The sequence below is a fragment of the Acanthaster planci genome, unplaced genomic scaffold (genome assembly GCF_054643075.1).
Source record: "Acanthaster planci isolate LZ-2023a unplaced genomic scaffold, COTS_SCS Contig14, whole genome shotgun sequence".
NCBI classification, from domain to species: Eukaryota; Metazoa; Echinodermata; class Asteroidea; order Valvatida; family Acanthasteridae; genus Acanthaster; species Acanthaster planci.
Genome location: NW_028257638.1, coordinates 27,697 through 50,165, shown reverse-complemented (window position 1 = coordinate 50,165; position 22,469 = coordinate 27,697). Strand labels below are relative to the sequence as shown.

Here is a 22,469-nt window from a genome sequence, read left to right as displayed (position 1 = left end):
CAGCACCCCTCTTTTCTGCTCTCACACTCCGCTTTTGACTCGACAAAACTGAATACTCTGCACACTGGAAATTCGTTCCTGTACCCCACTTTTCCCTTCTTGCACCCCTCTTTTGACTCAACAAAACTGAAGGCTCAACACACTGCAAATTGGCGCCCGCACCCCTCTTTTCCCTTCTCGCACCCCACTTTTATTTCCCGCACCCCTCTTTTCCGCTTTCGAACTCCGCTTTTGACTCGACAAAACTGAATATACTCGGACATTGCAAATTCGTTCCTGCTTCCTTGCCCCTTTTTTCTTTTCCCACCCCACTTTTCTCTTCTCGCACCCCATCTTTTCTTTTTGCACCCCTCTTTTCCACTCTCGGTCTCCACTTTTGACTCTCGCTCCCCGTGCCCCACTGCTTTCCGCTCCCACCCCACTTTTCCCTTCTCACACCCCTCTTTTGACTCGACAAAACTGAAGGCTCAACACACCACAAATTCACTCCCTTGCCCCTTTTTAAAATCTTTTTGCACCCCTCTCTTCCCTTCCTGCACCCCATTTTTCCCTTTTCACACCCCTCTTTTCCCTTCTCGCACCCAATTTTTCCTTTTCACACCCCTTTTTTCCCTTCTCGCAACCCACTTTTTCCGTTTTGCACCTCTATTTCCGCTCTCGCACTCCGCTTTTGACCCGACAAAACTCCCCACACTGCAAATCCACGTCCGCACCTCTCCCTTCTCACACCCCACTTTGTCCTTCTCGCACCCCTCGTTTTCTGTTCTCGCACCCTGCTTTTGACTCGACAAAACTGAATACTCTGCACCCTGGAAATCGCTCCTGTACCCCGCTATTTCCTTCTTGCACCCCTTTTTCCCTTCTCGCACCCCACTTTTCCCTTCTCGCACCCCTCTTTTCTGTTCTCGCAGCCCGCTTTTTACTCGACAAAACTGAATACTCTGCACACTGCAAATTCGCTCCCGTGCCCCATTTTTTTTCTTTTCGCACCCGAAGTTTTCTTCTCGCACCCCTCTTTTCCCTTCTCGCCCCCCGTCTTTTCCGTTCTCGCAGCCCGCTTTTTACTCGACAAAACTGAATACTCTGCACACTGCAAATTCGCTCCCGTGCCCCATTTTTTTTCTTTTCGCACCCGAAGTTTTCTTCTCGCACCCTCTTTTCCCTTCTCGCAACCCGCTTTTTAATTGACAAAACTGAAGGGTCAACACACTGCAAATTTGTTTCCATGCCCTCACTTTTTTCTTTTTGTACCCCTCTTTTCCCTTCTCGCACCCCACTTTTCCCTTCTCGCACCCGTCTTTTGACTCGACAAAACTGAAGGCTCAACACACTGCAAATTGGCGCCCACACCCCTCTTTTCCCTTCTTGCACCCCACTTTTCCCTTCTCCCACCCCACTTTTCCCTTCTCGCACCCCTCTTTTGACTCGACAAAACTGAAGGCTCAACACCCTGCAAATTCGCGCCCGCTCCCCTCTTTTCCCTTCTCGCACCCCTCTTTTCCGTTCTCACATGCGCTTTTGACTCCACAAAACTGAATACTCCCGCACACTGCAAATTCATTCCTGCACCCCCTTTTCCCTTTTCGCACCCCTCTTTTCCATTATGGAACCCCGCTTTTGACTCGACAATACTGAATACTCCCCACACCCAAATTCGCTCCTGCACCCCCTTTTCCCTTCTCACATCCCACTATTCCCTCCATGCGGGGGAGGTTGGGGGCACCCCCATTAAAATACAGGAATACGATGGACAGGCCGGGACAAAACGGGGCCATGGAACCCTCACAAAAAAATCAGCTCATACACATGAAAAACACCGGGGACATTTTGGTAAAGCAGTTCACATTGACTTCATTATTTCAGCACTGTCTTCAGGACAATTTTTACTGTGGTTGTACAGTTGTACAGTACATGGACATGTGTGTAATTAGCCTGGTACGTGCCTAGTGGAAACCAGTAGATGATCAACTGATAATATTCAGATATCTCAACAGAATGAAAAACAAAAGACTAATGAAAGCCATCTGAAGATGTTCCTGAAGATGTTCTGAATAAAGAACGAAGCATTAAATCAACATGATTTTTATCAGTCTTCCTGGATTCTCATATTGAGTTGCCCAGTGGAATCAACAGAGTATACCTAGTTTGCAATGGTTCAGTTCCGTCATACAATACACTGTCCAGTTCAAAAATTGAAAGCCCACGCAGGCATACATTCTCGGGGAGCTGAGTTTTCAATATCGTTGCCTTAAAGCCAATTTAATAAGTGTGCACTATTCTATTTCGTTTTGCTATGACTTCCACCAGGCAGTTTGCAAATTTTCCCCACTGCACTGTTCTTTCTTTTTCCTTACTATTGCTGACTTTATGTTTTAATATTTGGGTGCTTGACAAACCCAGTCACCACCTTGAAGGTCAGTGCAGTGGTAAATCACGAAACCACATGCTGTCACAGCGCTCGTAAAACCCTGTGGTCAGCGTGGGCGTGGAGCAAGGTGAGCATGTGCACTCTTATTGGCTACGTTCTGGCAATACACAAGCCATGGGCGCTGTTTCCTTATTGGTCCATTCAGGTTTTTACACGGACCATCGGTACTGATGGTCCGTGTACAATCAATTTAATGTCGCTTCTATCGAGAGTGTCCGAGTAAAGCTGAATTACACATGTGAAATGCACCTTGAAAAATGCCAATGCTTGAACAGCAGTCTTTCTTTTTATTAATCTGGGCATATTTTTAAGCTTTATTCATGTTAATATAAACCATAAAACAATTTGTGTGTATGCCTATCTGAAAGCTATTACAATTTTTATACCTAGCAACAAGGGTGTATTTGAAAAGAACATGAAACTTCCAAGTTCTGAACCCCGAGTTGTGATCAGAAACAAGGCAGTTGCTTCAAATACATTTGTCAGCTTCAAACTGCTTAATCTTGCTTCAGTTTGTGGGGTAGGGCTTGTTCCATGTATCCAACAGCATACATTAAGCATAGTAACGGATTACACAAACTAGGAACATTGAATAACCTAATGTGCAGTGAAATCACAATATAATTGTCCACACATGTGTCAATGCAGTTACATGTACATGTATGCATTATTAGAAATGAAGAACTGCAATGCAGTCATCTACAATGCAGACATCTAAAGTGATTTGATCTCAACCATATGAGCTACATGTACGTGTACATGTACATATAAGTGTAATTAACAACAGTTGGACTGACCACATTCAAATGCAATGTGGTTGACCATTTCTAGTCAACCTTGTGGAACCAACCTCGGGGGTAAAATCTCAGAAGTAAAAAAATACAACTTCCAAAAGTAAGCCAACAAAATGTAAAGAAAAAACTTGCCTCAAATATTTTTAATCAATTTTCCTATGTTTATGGAAAAACATAAACACATTTTAGTTATAGCTTGGCGTGTACACTTGTAGCTTTTGAGACCTGACATTTGGTGTTTGATTTTATCTGTGAAATTACTCATCAAAAATAAATCTTGACTTTTGGCTGTTAAAGCAAATAAATATAAACCTGTTCATTGTAGACCAATACAACACTAAACAACACTGTAAATATTATGTTCAGTTCTTTGTCCAACTTGTCTTTCATTTTAACATGTCTTTGAACAGTGGAAACACGGCTGCAGGAAATTTAAAATGATGGCTATCTTAAAAAACAATACAAAATAAAAAGCCCCACTTCCTTCGTTTTTCCAAAAATCTGGACGAGAAACATGTTTTTTTACTCTGCCTAATTTCCAAAAAACTTTTGGTTCCGTGCCAGGTGTACATTTATTGACAATGCACAGTCAATTTAATTTTCATTTCATCAGCTTTAAAATTTGCCATTTTTCTCAATTCCCATACGGAATTGCCCAAAAGACTTTGCCTAGGTACATGTACATGTATCTGTAAAGTACTCAAAATTCCTCCATAACAAATACCCTAAAACAGCATTTGTGATTCATGGGGTACAACTGAAGATTTTCAGTACTGGTAGCATTTCATGCTGGAGTGTAAACAGTTCACTCTTCATACACAGTCTCTCCAAAAGACACTTGGCTTGACAGATAATCAAATGATCCTCACACATTTACTGGGACAATATTAAACAACTTTGTTCGAATCCAAAGTTCTGTTCAATCAGGTGCTGATGAAATGAAAGGATATCTAAATGTGTCGATAACATGTTGTACTTGGCAATTAGAAGGAGTTGGTTGATTTAATTGCTTTACAAAAGAGTGCTTTAAATCAGTAATTGTTCAAATAAGTCATTGGATTGAAATTGTGATTAAAATCAGCGATTTAAATCAACATGATTTAAATCAGTCAACCCTGCTACAAAGCACAGTTTAACACATCAGAATTTTGCAGGGTTGGTTGAGATGCACAAGCCAAAAAAAAAATACATCCCGCTGAAGTCATCTGAACTGTTATCCACACATTTCTCAAGATGAGAAAGACAAGTTTGATGAATGGGGAACAAAGGAAAATTTGTGCAACTGACCAAAAATATAACAAATAAAAACTTCTTTGCTCTTATTTTTGTGACTGAGAAAAAGAGAAGATAAACATTCAGGATTCATTATAAAACTAAAATACTTTTCCTTGATGAACTGTAATGAGAATCCTACACTGCCCGGTTATGAAAATAAACTTACCAATTTTTGGATGGATACATTGTAACTTTCTCTCTCTCGTGATGTCGTCTTGCAAGGTTGATGGCAAAGAGATGAATAAGTAGGAACAGGCTGGATGTTAACTTCTTAACAGCTGTCTAGGTAGAAAATGGCAAATTATAGTGGATTCAATTATTTACCAAGATTTTGTAATCAAAAAGGCTAATCAATGAAGACCACTGGTTGTAACAGAAGACTCAAGACCTAATAGTTGGCAACCAAGTCAAGACTCAACCCCAAAAGACCTCAGGAATCATAGGATTTTTAGCAAAGATACCAATTTCTCAGTGTCTGCACTTCCTAAGGGCCACAAGTTGTACATCTTCTTGGGGAGGTACTAGGTACATGTACAGTACCATATTTTAGGTAATTTATGGTTGGACAAAGCTCACAGCAGAATTACAGTTTTTCCATAGTTCATACATGTCACTAAAGTCTTCCACACAAAAAAGAAAAGCAACTACTGGTTTAAATAGAGCAATTAAAGTGCAACACTCCTATTTGTTAAGTTTTCTAATCTTTTTTTAAAAATGCTACAAAAGTCATTTAGGCCACAGGCCTACCGATACATGTACTCTTCTGGTGGTCCGGGATATTGATACAATATCTTAGTAAAGAAGAAGCAGTTTCGAAGGAATCCAACCCTCCTCATGGTACATGTAATTCTAAGAAACAGCCCACCCGTCCGCATGTGAGCACATGTCCCTCTGTGCTGAAAGACCTAGCCAAGAAAAGCAAGAAAAGCACAGAAACCTCATAAGATGTAGAGGGATTTAACATCTAGAAATGTGCCCTCTTTCGCAGCCAGTGCTGCACCCAAAGGATACTACACAGGTTAGGAACAAAGTGAAATTTGAGAAATCAAAGAGCCGGCTGTCTCATGATGAAATATACAATGTATACAAACTTAACTTGGGGATTTCATACACCAGTTTCAGGTGCTTCCTGAATTGGTTCGTTGCATTGGTTTGCAAGAACTTCTCAATGAACTTCATAGATTAAGCATATGTGAGGATACTGTGACGTGACAGAGGGCGCTAGTCACTAGGCACGGTGCAAAGTTATAGATGGCACTCTGCCCAGTAACAGAGGCAGATGTTAGGCGCGCATAGCTGTGTATTAAGCAAGCGCGGCGCGTTGTGCGATAGGGCAGCAGAAGTCACTGCTTGGTCACGTGAGCGCGTGCCCGGGCGTGGTCACAGCAGTGCCAAGGCTATAAAAGGCACGTGGAGGCAAGGTTTAATCATCCTGATCAAGGGCTGATCCTGAGGTAAGGGTCAAGGATCCTGTGCAAGGGTTAAAGTCACCTAGCCTAGTGTGACTGTGCCTAAGTCCGAGTCTGAGGGGCTCGATAGATTGAGGGGCTAATTGGTGGTGCAGTATAGTTCCTGATAGGAGCTTGCGATCGATGCAAGGGCAGATTGCTATCTCGTGACGTGAGTTGCGTGTAGCGCAGCCCTGACAATAAGCCCCGTAGACTTGCTAAAGTCCCCGATTCGGCACTGGATGCCCACAATTAATTGTGGCGTTTGCTACTCTGATTAGCCATCATCTCGGCGAAGACCATCTTTCTTGGGGGACGGTACACTTTGGTCCCAACGGACTCATCCCTAGCTGCTCAGGGACTCTCCGGCGTGCCGTCCGACATGCCGCGCCTCGAGGAGGAGGGTGCCCTCGCCTTCGTCGGAGGGGCGTGGCATCACAATACTCTTGTAGTCTCATACCGTACGACACCATATTCAACTTGGGTGACTTTTATGTTTCTAACCTTACTATGAAACATGGCTCTTTTGCCAGTGAACCACTGATTCTAGTTACTGTCTTGATACATGAAGAAATTGGAAGTAAATCAAAGCGATTTCTTTGAGGTTGTCAAGATGCAATGCCCTCAGTTACGCAAAGGTGAGCCCGTCATTGTAACCAATCATGAAAAGAGTATTGTCAATGCCTTGCAATGTGAATGACCCTGTGTGAATAGCGTGTGCTGCTGGAACCACATCCTCTCCGATGTCAAATTCTGGATCAGTAAACAGGGAGGGAATTAAGGCAGGAGACTGCCAGGCCTACCGACACCACGTCAAGCAACTTCTTCTAACCCCAAAGAAAAATACTTTCAGGTTCATGATACACTGAAGGTAAGGTGGAGTCAGGCATTTATCGATTATTTTGACCTCGAGATTGAACCTGCAATATTGTCGTCCGCCGGCAAGTGGGTGCTAGAACGCCTGGGGGGGGTGTACACAGACAATTCTGGCATGACAACAAACCAAAGCAAGAGCTTTAATGCAGTAATGAAACATGTACATGTACTAGAACGCAAGGAAGTAAGTCTAGACAATATTGTGTTGATCTGGTTCTACCACGGTATGGTACAAAACTACCTACTATGGTACAATGAAATCCTGCGTGGGTTTTGTTCCTTAGGTAACTTTCGCTTGGAAGAAGAGCAGAGTGAGCTCAAACACAGTACTTCCATACATGGAAAACAATCAAGACACGGTTGTTGATTGGTTGAGGCCGTGATAGATGCCAAACAGACTCAAGCATGAAATCCCATCCACAGCAGCAGCTACAAGAGCCAGCTAAATCTGGCTAAGATGGTCATCCAAAACAAAAAATTCACGTGTATTGCTGAGCTGAGTGTTTTCCTAGTGCAGGGGAGTAAAGGGAAATTTCTATTCCGTAATGCTTTTCCCTAAAGAATTATGCCCTTGCCTCTGGAAGGGTATCTGTTACTTCATGTATATAATCCCATACTGCCTCAGATTGGCTCCTGGGGTAACCGATACAAGACATATCAATGTATATACATCCCATGCTGCCTAGCTGTTGGATTGGCTCCTGGGGTAACCGATACAAGACATATCAATGTAAATAATCCCATGCTGCCTTGCTGTCGGATTGGCTCCTGGAAATAACCGATACAAGACATATCAATGTATATAATCCCATGCTGCCTAGCTGTCGGATTGGCTCCTGGGGTAACTGATACAAGACATATCAATGTAAATAATCCCATGCTGCCTTGCTGTCGGATTGGCTCCTGGAAATAACCGATACAAGACATATCAATGTATATAATCCCATGCTGCCTAGCTGTCGGATTGGCTCCCGGGAATAACCGATACAAGACATATCAATGTAAATAATCCCATGCTGCCTTGCTGTCGGATTGGCTCCTGGAAATAACCGATACAAGACATACATGTATCAATGTACATGTATATAATCCCATGCTGCCTAGCTGTCGGATTGGCTCCTGGGAATAACCGATACAAGACATATCAATGTAAATAATCCCATGCTGCCTTGCTGTCGGATTGGCTCCTGGGGTAACCGATACAAGACATATCAATTTGTCTACATGAAGGAGGTCAAAGCACCGAAAGAAGAGATCTGGTCGTAAAAAGCCCAGAATTGATGACCTGGATGTCAGTTGTGCATCTGACTCGATACAAGCAATGGAGGACACATGGAATATGGATGATTGCTTTCTACCATCCTCACCATTGTGCCCAACCAATCTACCATCTCCACTTGGTGATCAACTTTACTCATTTGACAACATCAACACTGAGTGCTAAATCAGAGTCTCGGATTGACCACGATACAGGTCCCACTAAACACAAGCTCCATGAAAAAAATGGAAATTTTAGCTACTTCAAGTACAAGAGGGTGCGGACGTTGTTTACACTATGGGGTCATTTCAAGTAAATTCTACCGATTTGGCTTCGCTGTTGCACTCAGGCAGCCTCCTGACAGCTCTGTCACATTCTTTGTTGCAGATTCCCATGCATTTCTCACATGGGAAGAGGGTAAAGTAGAATTTGTCATAAAGTGAGCCCTTGCTCATTGCATCTTTGAGAAAAATGTCTGGGTTTGGCCTGTGATAGTCCAAGGTAACCACTGGATACTGTTGGTCGTACTAAGAAAATTACGACAGTGGACTCCTTGCATGGAGAAAACATGCAATCTGCAGCCTCATTCATAGACATGTACAACACTCTTCAAACACGTATTCAAAATCATTTCGCGTGTCAAATTGGCATGTTTTTGCGCTGACTGATGTACCCTTCAAGAAGAATGGCAGTGATTGTGGTGTCTTTGAAAGTGTTGCTGCGAATGCGATAGTGGCAATTACTAGAAGTATTCACAAGCCGAAATGCAAAGAGTGCGGAAATGGATCGCTCAAAATTTAATTTGAACGGATTTGCCTATGCAGAGCTCGTGGAAGAGGCGGTCGTTACGCGGTGCACTGAAAAGAATACCAAAGCTCAAAACTCCTGTTCCACATACTACTAGCATACATACACGTACATGTTGCCAACCCCCAAATGGTGAAGACACCATGACCTACTTGGTAAATATCAGAAATACATGTAGTTTGACAGAGGCAACATGGTCCACTTAATACATCACTGATGATTGTAACAAACCACAAGAATCCAAAAAGATGTTGTTCTGCGAGGGCTGTCTCGATTGGCTCCATATTGAGTGTGTTTCAAAGGTTGGAATCTGTAGTGAGCCACTAGATGCCAGTCACTGCATGTGTCTGCAATGCAGCCTCAAAGAAAAGTTTCAATACTTGGCCTTCGAAACCTCATGGTCCAGTAGTAGGAATTTCTGCATGTAGATCCATGGGCATCGCAATAACTTTCTCTGGGAAAATGCCCTTTTTTCAAGGAAAAAGGGGGCAGCGATCACCTTGCCCCCCTCTGCAACGCAGACTTGATGTTGTCGATGTCGAAAGGATTAAAAGCAAATTCAGTGGGATGCATCTGCACTGACTGAACTCTGTTTTCAAGCTCAATGCAGGAACTGATTTTGTTAGTTCTTTTGTTCAAAAGAAGCTATCAAAGAACTAGCTGTTAAAATGTTGATTTGTTAAAATGTTTGTTTGTGAAATTTTCATGCAAACCGATGTTAACATACCGGAAGATCCTTTAAAGATGCTTCTGTTATTTCACAGGCTAATTCCCTAGTCACCCCCGGTGTCATGTAACTACTAATTAATTGCCTCTTTCGCCAATACGAATAATTCAACAGTGTACTTTAACATTAAGACTTATATGTATTTGTAAAATGAAATAACTTTTAAAATTACATGAATCAAGTAGAAAGTTTGCTTATTTCTCTTCAGACAAAAAAATTGTGATGCGTTTAGTTCAAAATTTGCCGAGTGTGTATCTTGAATTGTGAACATTTGATTCCTTATCATACATCATCTTTTGGAATCCTCCAATGACCAACACTGATTGACAAGGAGCTCCACAGCAAGTTTTACTTTCAGTTTTGTAGCAATAAGCTAACAAAATTCACTCTGTTGTAAGCAAGAGTTCCAATGAAAGAAATAAATGAGGTTAATATCACACAAGCAGCTTTGTAGTACTTCCTGAGTCTCTCATCTTTATGGCTCCCCAGTTTCACCACTTTACATCTCTACCCCCGTCTCCTTTATCATGTCCTTTACTGCCTCTCCTTTTCACCTACCCGCCCAAAAAGTATAACAATGTTTTACAATGTACAACAACTCAATGTTGCAATGACCCTGTGAGCCCTTGCCAGCCTGCCTAGATACACATGTACATGTACAATACATGCAAGTATGATGATGGGCACATGTACATGTACCTTAGCAGGACTAAGCACCGCTATGCACTGGACATGTATACACACAAAAAACAATTGCCCTCAAATTTAATGAAAATAAAACAATAATTTCTTCTGTAAGCATTCATCCTAAATATTGTCATTTTTGATCATTTTTAAAAGTTAGTTTGAATTACGTGTACTTTAAATCGACCTCCGGGTTGTCCCAAACATGCCTGAAATTGAGTTACATAATACTTTTTATATTACACAACATGTATTACCTCCCGCCTGACTTGCTACTGGATGCCATTAAGAACATTTTACGGACGTTTTGGTCAAATAAATAAAGAGAAAAACACATGTTATTGCATTTATTTCAGACATAATTTTTGGAATAATTTTTCAAATACCGTATGTTTGAACTACATGTACTTTTACTCAACCTTCGGGTTGACCCATACATGTGCAGAAATCGAGTGTAGAATTGGTTTATTGCTAACTCCGGCCTAGCGTGTCGTTCAGTTAAGGATAATTTACGGTCGTCAGGGTGGGTAAATAAGGAAACAAAATAACATGAACCTAATGCATCTTGGCATTAATTATAGAAATTCTTTGTCATTTTTCCATAATTTTTGGAGTCAAATCTTGTGAATACTGCTGAAGGCGCAGTTGATTATACGTGTACATGTACCTCTGGCCTGACACGCTACACAAAGGAGGATAGTTGTAGTCGTTATTGTTAATAAAGAAATAAAATAACTATTTGTGTCTTTGGAGACACACAAGTTGTGTACATGTACATCCATCATACCATCGCTACAGAAGGGGTCAATTTTGACTCAGGTAAGATAATTTTTGGATGCTTTTCGGCCACAAAAAGAAGACTGACATCAGTAAAGTGACGTGTATATGAAATAATACCATTTTTTTGTTACATAAATAAATTAACAAAAATAGACTTTTAAGACTTAAAGGTTTTCATGGTGAAAGAAACTAGATCTATAGTAAAGATTGCGGTAACACCATGTATTTATCTCTTCTTTGAGTATGTGTGGTTCTGAGAAGAACCGGGGAATAACTCGACGTTTCGAACAGTGTACTCTGTCCGTCTTCAGGAGACTGCTTCAGGACCGTCTTCAGGAGTATATGCTTTGCAGCTGGGATTTGTACTTGCCTTATTGGGAAAAGATCCTTAGAAACGAATGGAATCCTCACATTGCCATTTGTTAAACCCCGGCTTTTGCAGGTCCTATGCAACCCACATGACAGGCAACGTGCGATGGGCAATGGGCAACGGAAAATGGCATGTTTGGAACTGGTAAATGGCAGAATGAGCTGTATCTATGAACACTGGGGGCTCTCTAATTTAACTTCCGGGGGGATCCTGAGGCGTGCCATTTGTACAGTGCAATCATGCAAAGCTGCTGTGTGCCTTTATGCTAAAAAACCTCCCATGAAAAAAAAATCTTTTTTTACCGCATACCAAAAGATAAAAAACTCAGGAAAGTTTATGATATTGCAGTCAGAAATAAGAATCTTCGTTTTGCAACAAAGGCTACGAGGATATCTAGTTAACATTTTAAGGGTGGCCGGAAAATTGGAAATGCTATTCCTTCTATTTTTCCATGGAGTAAGCACCCCCAAAACCACCTGCAAAGAGGTACCCACTTGCAGCAAAAATACCACCACCGAAATCTACTACAGAGCCTTGCGTCATTGGTAATGCTAATTATGAGGATGTTGGCCTTCAAACAGAAAAATATGAACGTCACATACTTGTGGTAATGAAGTGATCCAACTGAAGAGTGAACTTGAACACTGCCAGAATAGTCTGTCAGAGGCATTGTCCGAGCTACGGAGTACATGTATTCCCCAAGCTAGGCATACATTCTGCATTGAAAAGTTTAAGAATTGCGATGGAGACATTTGCTTCTATACAGGTTTCCCTGATTTTGAGCGATTGAAGATTAGTTATGATTCCTTCACCTCATCACAGATGCAATCAGAGTGGAAACTGACTCCATTGAACCAATTTTTATGCTAATGTGTAGGTTGAGACTTGGTCTTCTGGAGAAGGATTTAGCAGAGAGATTTAGCATGCAAGAGTCGAGTGTTTCCAGGATTTTCGATTATTGGATTAACCTTATGTACTTTGACCTGAAGGAAATTGACATTTGGTCCACTCGTCAATCTATCAATGAGATAGTGCCATATTGCTTTAAAGACAAGTATCCGCCAACAAGAGTTATCACTGATGCCACTGAAATGCAGATGGAAAGACCATCTTCACCAGACATGCAGTCAGTGAGGTTTTAGAGCTACAAAAGTAAGAACATGCTCAAGGGCTTGATCGGCATTACACCAAGTGGGGCAGTGTCATTTTTGTCGGATCTTTATACAGGTCAAGTCATACATTTTCCAAATTCATGTAGTACATTTTACCTAAAGTTAATCACTTACTGTATACACATATGATAAAATTAATATAATGCAATGGGGTGCAGGTGTTTCAGGCATTTTTAAACAATTCATTTTAATCTGTCCACACAAGCTAATACTTGCAGTGATCTGCTCAGTTTGAACTGTGCTGATGGTGTCTGTTTGTACAATGTAATAATGTTATCCTTGGCCAATACATTTCAGTGTAGCCTTTACATGTACATTTAACTTCACGTCTCTTAACTTCAAGCCTGATGATACATTGTGCAACAGCATAAGGAGAAAAAACTTCTTTCAGGCATTGTGTCTCATGCTATGGCATTTCTGATGTAGAAATGCGACATGTACATGTAAGGCCCTCACTTCATTGGTGGTAGTGTTTGATTTCTTTACTTACAGGATCAATTTCAGATAAGGAACTCACTTCTGCATCTGACCTCCCAGACAAATTGGAACCTGGTGATGGAGTGATGGCAGATAAGGGATTTGACATCAAGGATGGCAGATAAGGGATTGACATCCAAGATATACTAGCACCAAGAGAGGCTATACTGCATATTCCCCCTTTCATGCAGGGAGGTCGACAAATGTCTGTAGAAAAGTTGTGAAAACAAGAAACATTGCATCACTGCACATCCATGTGGAGAGATGCACGGGAAGGATTAAGAACTACCACATCTTTGACAGACTAATTCCTGTATGTATGAGTGGAATGGCAAACCAAATATTTTTGTCTGTGCATTGCTTAAAAGTTTCCGTCCACCTTTGGTGTAATTAAGTTCATCACATGGGCACTTCTCTTCCTTTGAAGTTGTACAAAATATGTGTAAATCACTTGTGGAGCTTTTAGAGAGAAATAGAGAAAAAAGTATCAAAGTGTATTTAGAGGTGTGGGAAAAATCGCGAGGGTCAGTACTCAACTTTGCTAGAAGCAAAAATATTAAAGTATTTTCCTAATTCGAATAAGGTTTAATAGAAGCCAACCCAGTACATGTATGTCTTTCTGTGTTACAGCAACACTGCCTAAAAAATGAAAATGAAACCCACACAAACAATTCAGTACTAAATCCCAACCCTTATGAAGTTATGAAATTTCATAAAAGGTAGAGGGCATGTAACTACCCAAAGCACTGACGACTTGATGAGCTCAAAGGCATTTATAACTAGACCTATAGGCAAAACAATTGAACTCTGCATCAGAAACAGAGTTTGACTGATGGTTCTTGTCCAAAATTATTTCTGAAGGAATTTCGCATGATTAATGCTGTGCAAAAGTGAATGTAATGTACACCTGAAACACAAAAATAATGGTCATCAAAACACCAAAGATCTCAATTGCTAGTTTTCATTTTATTAAAGACAATTTTCAAGCACATTTGTTATTCTCACTTTAACCATACACATGTATTACATGTTTGTATTTGTATTTCAACTGCACTTTCCTGAGCTACAGAGTGAATTAAACTTCATCTGTATTTAAGACAGGTGGCAATAAATACTGTGTTGATAATAAATACAATTATTGAAGATAACATCTGACAAGCTACTGTCAATATCATAAGACAGGCATTTCATTTTTGTTTCATTATAAAATACGTAGGCATGTGTTGAAACTAACATGTCTGACATGTACTATGATTACATTTAAAGTCTTACAGGAATTTCCTTTCTAAACAGCACCTGCATGTTCATCTTCTATTTCATTAAATGGTCAACTAATCAATAAATTAAAGTCTTTCATCAATGTTATTGCACCACACAGTCTGGGGAAAGATGTCATATTACTACATCTGCAGGAAAAAGGCAATAAATATGATTTATAAATGTACGCATTCTTTGGAAATTTCACATAAAATGTGAACTTATTTGAACCTAAAAGTGCCCTGGCAAATCCAAGAACTTTATGTAACTGGAGGGAAACAGTTATTTCCATGTACCATGTAAATCCAACAAAATACCTACTCTTCACTTCTTTTGCTTGTGTCTCTAGCATTTTCATCATGAAAAAGTTCTGGAAACAGGCAGAAGCCAAGTTTAATGTGCCTTGTCAGAATCTCTGGCATAACATATCCTATGTAAAATTCCTTCAGTTTAGAAAAGACAATGTTTTCCCACGCTTGTTGGTCAAACCAGATGTGCTCAACATGAATATCTTTTCCCTGAGGTGTTTCTATGTACATGTTCATGATAAAATCACACCATTCTCTCTTTGTTACTGCAAGCTGGCACTGTACTTGGTAATAATACACATGATGATGGTTAAGCTTTAACTTGCCTGTTGAGTCTCTCTGAAGTGGAAAGGATGAACCGCGCTGAATTACAAGGTCTGCCACTGTTAAATTTGATAATGGACACTTGATTTTAGCGTTTCCTTTATGAGGTTGACTTAAAGGATCCGAAACAATTCTGTCTACACTGGCACCTAGCCATGAACTTTATGGCATGACAGAAAATCCTGTTTCCTTCAAACGAATGTCTGGGTGACCATTCATTTTCATGTACTCTATGTAGGCATCAGCAGCCCTTTGTTCACACTCTATCCCATGTTTACAAGCCTTTAGAATAAATTTCCCATTGTCGTATCCCTTAATTCTAGGAAGATTATCAGGTGGAGTTGTTTTCCTCCTATTGATGGCACCAGCCACAGATGCTGTAACTTTCTCCTGTCTATGTTTATGCCAGTTTTCATTGACTGACTGACCCCTGGTAGACTGTTCAATTTGCTCAACTTCTTCAGTTGTCACTTTCTGTGCCTGCTCATACTTACGGCACTTATCCTTAAACTCTTCATCAACTGACAGTTCTTCAGATGATTTTGGGATCTCTTGTTGCTTACAATAATTATGCTTTGAATGAATTTCAAATGTGGTGGATATAACAGCCAAGAAATCTGGTGATTGTTGAGAACTTCCTGCACCAGTTGAATTAAGAGCTACTGAGCTCATTGAGTGTCTTTGGGATTGAACTGGACTTCTAGTTGATTCAGATGCAGTACACATGTAGTTATGATCAAATGAAAGGGCAGAAAAAGATGAAACAAATGGCAAGACATGGAGAAATGCACTGGATTTGCCTTTTGATTTAAACTCTTTAAGCTTACTGCGTAATTGGTATACTTTTTTCGCGATTGTTTCTCTGAAGGTGATTTGGTCTGGGGTCAGATTGCCTGATATTTGGTTTTCTCTTCTTTGGCTTGGTGGGGTCGTATTTCTCAAACACTGCGTCACTGATTGGGAAATAATCACCTTTTTGTTTTCTACGGGGCAAGTGCCACTGTTGAGGATAGGATGTACGTGATATAGAGGGTTCTGAAACATAGAGGTCGGTACGACCTGAAGTTCTGGTATCTGAGCATGCATATAAAAATACTGCCACATGGCAACAAATGCCACCCAATCCTGCAGGGCATGTACAATATGTTGAGTGTATATGGTGAGATGATTGCCATACTGATATATAACTTGTGTACGTTTTCGATTTTGTCATTGTTGGAAGAACAGTTGCTTTTAGATAGATAAATGGTGATACTGCAGATATAGGGTGATACATGATACATGTATCTTTAACATGCCCTGAACACTAAGCCTATACCCCTTTCCAAACTGCTTGTCACATCCTTTTGCCTTCTCTTTCAAATGAGGCTGGTTCACAAGAAAATGCCACATTGCTCCAAAAGACACAGCACCTGGAACGTGCAATCCAAGCAAAGTGAATTACCTAGCATTACTTCATTTGTTTAGTTTAATTCATAATTTACTCAAAAAATTTTTTGGTAAACCTGTTATTTTTTCCCATGATTTTATTTCATCTAAAGGAATGAGGAATTAACAAGATAAGTTTATGTTACACAAATTCACATTTGATCTCTGCTACATTTGTAATCATGGTCTAAAGATCTGAATTAGTTTTCATGATTATTCAAATGCTGAATTAGGTTTTCCTGATTTTGGAAAGCGCAAAGTCACTTGGAATAAGTCGCTTGTCCAGCCTTCTTTAGGAGGTTGATGGAAACTTGTAGGGGTACATGTAACAGCAGAAACTGTCCTCCCTCTCTCCCTGTCCACAGCAAGATGGGTATTATCTGGATCAATCAACAGAGTCTCTGACAGACCTCCACTGATATAATCGTGTACTCTGCAAAAACAAAATGAACCAAAGCTAAAAATAACTCATCTTATTCTAATGCTCTTCTTCCACATACATGTACATGTACCGGTATGCTGTAATTGTTAACTAGAGGAAGAGTTCCAGATCGGATCATTTCAATTTTTCTGATTCAAAACCCCCATTTTTAACATGAGGCGTCTTTATAGGCATACACTGTACATGTACCCATATGACACTCATAGGCACTGGCCTTGTGCATGGTCAGAGCAACAAACTCTGCTACAATTTATTAATAAAGAACAATACAAGAGAGGCACCTTGTGGGCTTCAAGAGCAGAGGTAGGTTTTCTCTTTAGCCCTAACTCCCTAGGCCCTTGCACTAGAAATAGTACTGAATTTAACAAACTCCAACAGCTGTGCACAATTTCAGTAGTTACTGGTACCAAACCTGCCAAACTCCAACAAGTTTCATATGCCATACAGTACTAAACCTGGCAAACTCCAACAGTTGGAGTTTGACCTGTTTGGTACAGATGGGTCTATGCATTGTCTAGTGATTAGAAAAGGATGGTACCAAACCTAACAAAATGAGCCAATGTACTTATAATAGAAAATCAGAGTTTGGGGGAGTTCACAGGCATTTATTCGTGGGTGAGATCACGGCCGCTCCCTAGCACAGTTCCTGGTCAAATGTTGGAGCTAATTGTTTTTGCTAATTTGTTTTTGTTTTTCTTGACTCTTGTTCTGAGGTACTACTTGGTTGATGTTGTTCCCTCTTCTTGTGCTGCAGCTGCGTGAAACTTTAAAAAGCATTCCCGGGGCATAAGTTGACGCCGCAGATTGGGCAGCCTCGTCGTGTTGTCTTTGGTAGTCCAGACTTGGTTACTTTCTTGTTCAGTCTGCACCAGCATCACCATCGAGCATTCTTCCCTGGCATCTTCACAGAGTAGTGTCCAGCGCTGTTGATGAGAGATACCGGTTGTGCTGCAGTTTGGCGAGATGCTGAGCCCCCTCCGTAGCCTTCAATCAGGCCTTTGGCTACGGCCAAAATAAAATCTGAGTGTGACATCTTGCTGCCCGGATCTCCTGCCTCTCTGTTGCATTCGCTGCTACTGCTGCTGATGTTCTTGTCATCAACTGTTGGGTTGTGGTGTTTTGAAACAGATCCACCCAATCACTCTGGCGATGTCGATGAGGAAGTATAATATACCACGCCACCAAAACTGTGACTTACGGGCACAGGTATGGTAGGCCCTGAGTTGGTCCCCTCTGTCTACTCCTCCCATGCTCTTGGTGTAGTCCCTTGCTTGAGGGGGCACTGGCACACTTTTCACCTTTCGCTTGCCTGTCTTGTCACTCACAACCTTACGCTTCAGGAAATCAGTGGTCGGGTCTCTCCACCCTTGGTGTGATGAAGAGAGCAACATCATCAACCTGGTATCTTTCCAAATGACTGCAGTAAGCTGGCCATTCTGTCAGCTATAGAAGGTTCTCTCTTGGTCTTCTTCATCTGCTTGATCTTGAGTTGCTGTGGGTTGGTGTCTTTGGTTGTGAATTCTTTAGGTAGCCCTTTGCTATCGGATTTGACGGTACCAGTTATGTACGTCTTCTTTGCAAGGAGGCAACGGGCTAGGGAGACGGAGGTGTATAACCTCTCTGTGAAAACGTGGTGATACACTCCCAAATGATGCTTAGCCACTTCCATGACAATATCTATCATCTTTGCTGGCTGATCTGTAATGGGGTGTGTCAACCACAGCTCTGTAGCTTTTCCTCATGTGTATTCCTGTCTCCTTGCAACTACATGTAGCTCTGATGGCTGCTCTGAGCTCTTCATCCTCCTGTTTCCTTCTCCTGGCCTTAAAATTGGCATCCTTGTACTGTTATGGAGCCTTTCCTTTTCCTTTCTTCTGATCTCCTTTTCCCTTCTTCTTTAAAGATCTCTTGCCATATCCATCTCGCTCTTCACTTCTCAAACTTTGCTGTAACTTTTTCACCTCCCTTGCAGAGTCATATTGACAGGCTTTCCTCAAAATGAAACTGGGGTGAATATTGTGTTGCACTGATATTTATAGGAAATGTTGGTATTTTTATTATAAAAAAATACATATTATGCATACCTTGGTATGGATATTATATAATACTTACATGTACCTCTGTAGAACACATCATGCATCTATGTACAATACCAATAACTATGTGGAATTTTTTACATTCTATAAAACTTCCAATACCCTCCTGTAAGTAAATGTACCAGTCTTATCTTTGTATGCAAAATACATGTATGGTGTCCTTGACCATGCTGACCAGCAACACACACAGGCAAGTTGAAACACCCAGTACTACTAGACAGTGCAATATAACCATCCATGTACACTGTACACATACTACACGTACACACACACAGTCCGACACTGGTCATTAGAACTCACTGTGTGTTAACCCAGTGAGCTCTACTGGCCAGCCAGCCGGAGCCACCGGTGTCCGTTCACCCAGCAGAGTCCAACACCCACTGTTGTAACCAAGATGCTAACCAGACAGTACCAGCTCAGCCAAAATTAAACACCATCACCCTGGGCCTATTGTACTAAATCTAGCATAGTCCAACAACATGTGCTTACGGTATGGTACCAAACCAGCCAAAACCTAGCAAAACCTGCTGTTGGAGTTTGATGGGCTATGGGCAGTTAGGTGCTACTGGAAAATGCTACATTGCACTTGGAATGAACATACTTCTAGAACTGAACCAATGGTACAGTTGACTCTCATAAAAACCATTGTTATAACAAAATACTGTTACAAAGAAAAGATTTTGAGAATCATACTTTCTTGAATCTTATATGTTCTTTGTTTTTCTACTCTTTATAATAAAGTCCTAGTTACTACAGCTTTGTCATAAGGAGAGTCGACTGTACATACCGTGCCATTATTGGTGTCACCTAAAATTATAATGGCTCAACAAAGATATCCAACATCTTTCAAAAGTTCAGTAGTCTTCATTATGTCCCCACAGAAGTCATTTCAGAAAGGTTATTTCACTCTTTGCCATTAGCATGATTAATGGTTAGATATCAGTATCAGTTACCTGTACAAGAAATCAGACCCTCCCCCAAAAATAATTTACAATATTTGCTATAAAAAGACTCATGTTACTTACCTCTGTACAAGTTATGATTTAACTCCGGAAGTTGAAGCGCCTCTTCTGCATGCCAACCATCTCTTTAGCTGCAGCACTGTTGCTGACAAAGGGTTTGTTTCAAACTTTGCACCTGGAATATCATCCTCCGTTAAGGATGATGCCATGATTGTGTTACACATTGGCATCATTCTGCACGTTCTGTAAGTAGGGAGATGAAAACTACATTTATAAATTTGAGTTGTAATAATCTAAAAAAAAAAAAGGTCAGTTTCTCCACAGGCCAACAGCAACACGCTCTTTTGCACTTTTTAAACAATTAAATAAATTTTCAAATATTTGTGAGAGGAAAAATCACCCTTGATTGTCTTTTTTTAAGGGCACAAATCATTCTAGGCTGAAAATAACATGATTGGTCAATGCAGGATGAATGAGCTACAATCATGATTTTGATTGGGCAATAGTATTCACGATCCCAGTCAAGGCACGGTCTATGACCAGATTGTATTGTTGAAAGGATTCACTGAATTTGTCTTTTCTGCCATGCTATACTTCAAGGTTTGTGAATACATGTATCTTCATCCCAAATCTATAATGCAACACTGTGAGAAGAGGATGACTTGAACTGGAGTATGAAATAAAATGGTAACAGATTGTTTTGCAGGTACATGTACACTTCACCCTTAGGGTTGTGCATAAAATGTATTGCTTGCTTGTCATCCAAACCCATAATGCATTGCAAAACAACAAAAGGTTTATTATAGGTAGGGGAATGATTAAATGAGTGAGAGCACTGTTTATTTGGAAACTCGTTTACTTAAATAGTCTTTTTGCGAGCAGTTCCATTTCCAAATATTTTGAACTTTGAAGTACAGCCTGCATTTGATTCATTGAAATAAGGCACAAATAGGAACAAAGATTTTACAAAAACACTTATGTTAAGCTTTCAATTAAAGTCCACACTCATTGTTGTGTACAAAATTATCACATTTTGATCTGCATTACACATATACAAAACACATCTCAAAACATCCCCACTTCAAACAGATTTTTCTTTATTTTGCAGGGTCCGACGGACCAAATTTATATCAAAATATTTCTTATGACATCCTCTTCGAGATAATATCAGTACAGCGATGTAGGCCCTATAATAGGGAGGCTAATGAAATTAATTCAAAAATTTATTAATTTATGTTGCGGAGTGGTAAATGTACTAGGCCTAAGCCTAGGATGGTTTCTACAAAAAGCCTAGCCTAGCCCAGCCGTGCACATGGTGCAGCTTACAAAGAAGAGAGGGACTGCAAAAATATCCAGGACTTTTCTCAAGGTAGGCCTGGGCTATATTCTGAAGTGTCTCATGAAGTTGTTGCATTAGGCCCTATATCTTACCAAACTATTTAGAGATACTCACCAAAGCACAAAATACTACAAATGGAGTCATCCAGCTTTTAGCGAACAAGGCCTGTTCCCCCTTGGGGTAGATGTCAAGTGCCATGGCTAGCCAGCTGTATGTAGTGGCGGTTGCACAAAAACTTTCCTTCCTATCCTTGACAACATAACACCCGGAAGTGAAAAATTCGGTTTTCGACAGCGTCCCCAGCGTTCATAGATACGGCTCATTGGGGCACAACAAAAAGCAAAAGGCGACGGACGACGGCAGATATGGAATTCCATACGATGGGCCTTTTGTACCGACTAGGAAAAGTACCATAGGCCTCCATCATACACCGTGCCAAAACGTTAGCAAGTCCTGAAAACAAAAAGTGGTTTTCAACATACCTGCATCAGTTGACCATCTTTTCAGTTGTTTTTGTGGGAAAATGGTACCATATGATGTCCCACGCTTCACCAATGACGTCCTTTTTGTGCTGAAAATCAAAGATTGTATAGCGCAGCGGTATACAATCTTTGCCGAAAATCGTGAAGTTTCACAAAACTTCGAACGCAGCATGATCATCACGGGCCGGATAGGACGGACACATCTGACACACATGTACAGCGCCCTCAATTGGAAAAGGCCAGTAGCGCTAATAAGATAAGACGACTTGAGCTAGCTTCAAGCTCGTCCGAGCATTGGTCCAAGTCACTACACACGACGTACACGGAGCAGTGACTTGTGGTGGTCAAGAACCGCGCTCTCAAGTTTGTGCGTGTGCACGTTGCAAGAGGGAGGGGCCCCTCCCCCATCTCCTCCTGGGGAAAGAGAAAATAAAAGTGGGTGAAAATCGCAAATGGATTTTTTGGGACCGCTGTTTTGAAACTGTTTTACGCTATCCCAGCTTTTGCCACTGACCGGGGTTACTTTATTTGAACATTTTTCAAAGGGCCCTCATTCATTTTGTTTCTATATCACAGTTTTTATATTAGGTAAAAGTGAGTAAATCAAATCAAAGTACTTGAAAATACCTCGGCGTTAACACCCTTCTACCTTTAATTTTTTTTCAGTTTAATGCTGATGAATGCAGTGCCCTACCCCATCCCAGGAGAAATGCCAACACCTATGCCTAACAAGAA

At 40.8% G+C, this 22,469-nt stretch overlaps 1 long non-coding RNA gene and 1 pseudogene across 2 annotated transcripts in view; both read right to left on the bottom strand.

The window, feature by feature from the left end:
* Positions 1-12,148, bottom strand: part of LOC147795494 (uncharacterized) — a 60,864-nt gene extending 48,716 nt beyond the window's left edge. Inside the window, exons 1-2 of the long non-coding RNA XR_015423839.1 lie at positions 12,050-12,148; positions 4,664-4,779 (exon numbers count right to left, since the gene is read on the bottom strand). This is a non-coding gene — a long non-coding RNA (uncharacterized LOC147795494). The remainder of the gene's footprint in view (positions 1-4,663; positions 4,780-12,049) is intronic.
* A 1,911-nt stretch (positions 12,149-14,059) lies between these two features.
* LOC147795493 (uncharacterized) lies at positions 14,060-21,940 on the bottom strand (annotated as a pseudogene). Its single transcript, XR_015423838.1, has 3 exons — positions 21,735-21,940; positions 19,977-20,156; positions 14,060-16,846 (listed from the first exon to the last, which is right to left on the bottom strand). The product of XR_015423838.1 is annotated as an uncharacterized LOC147795493 (transcript).
* Between the last annotated feature and the right edge of the window lie 529 nt (positions 21,941-22,469).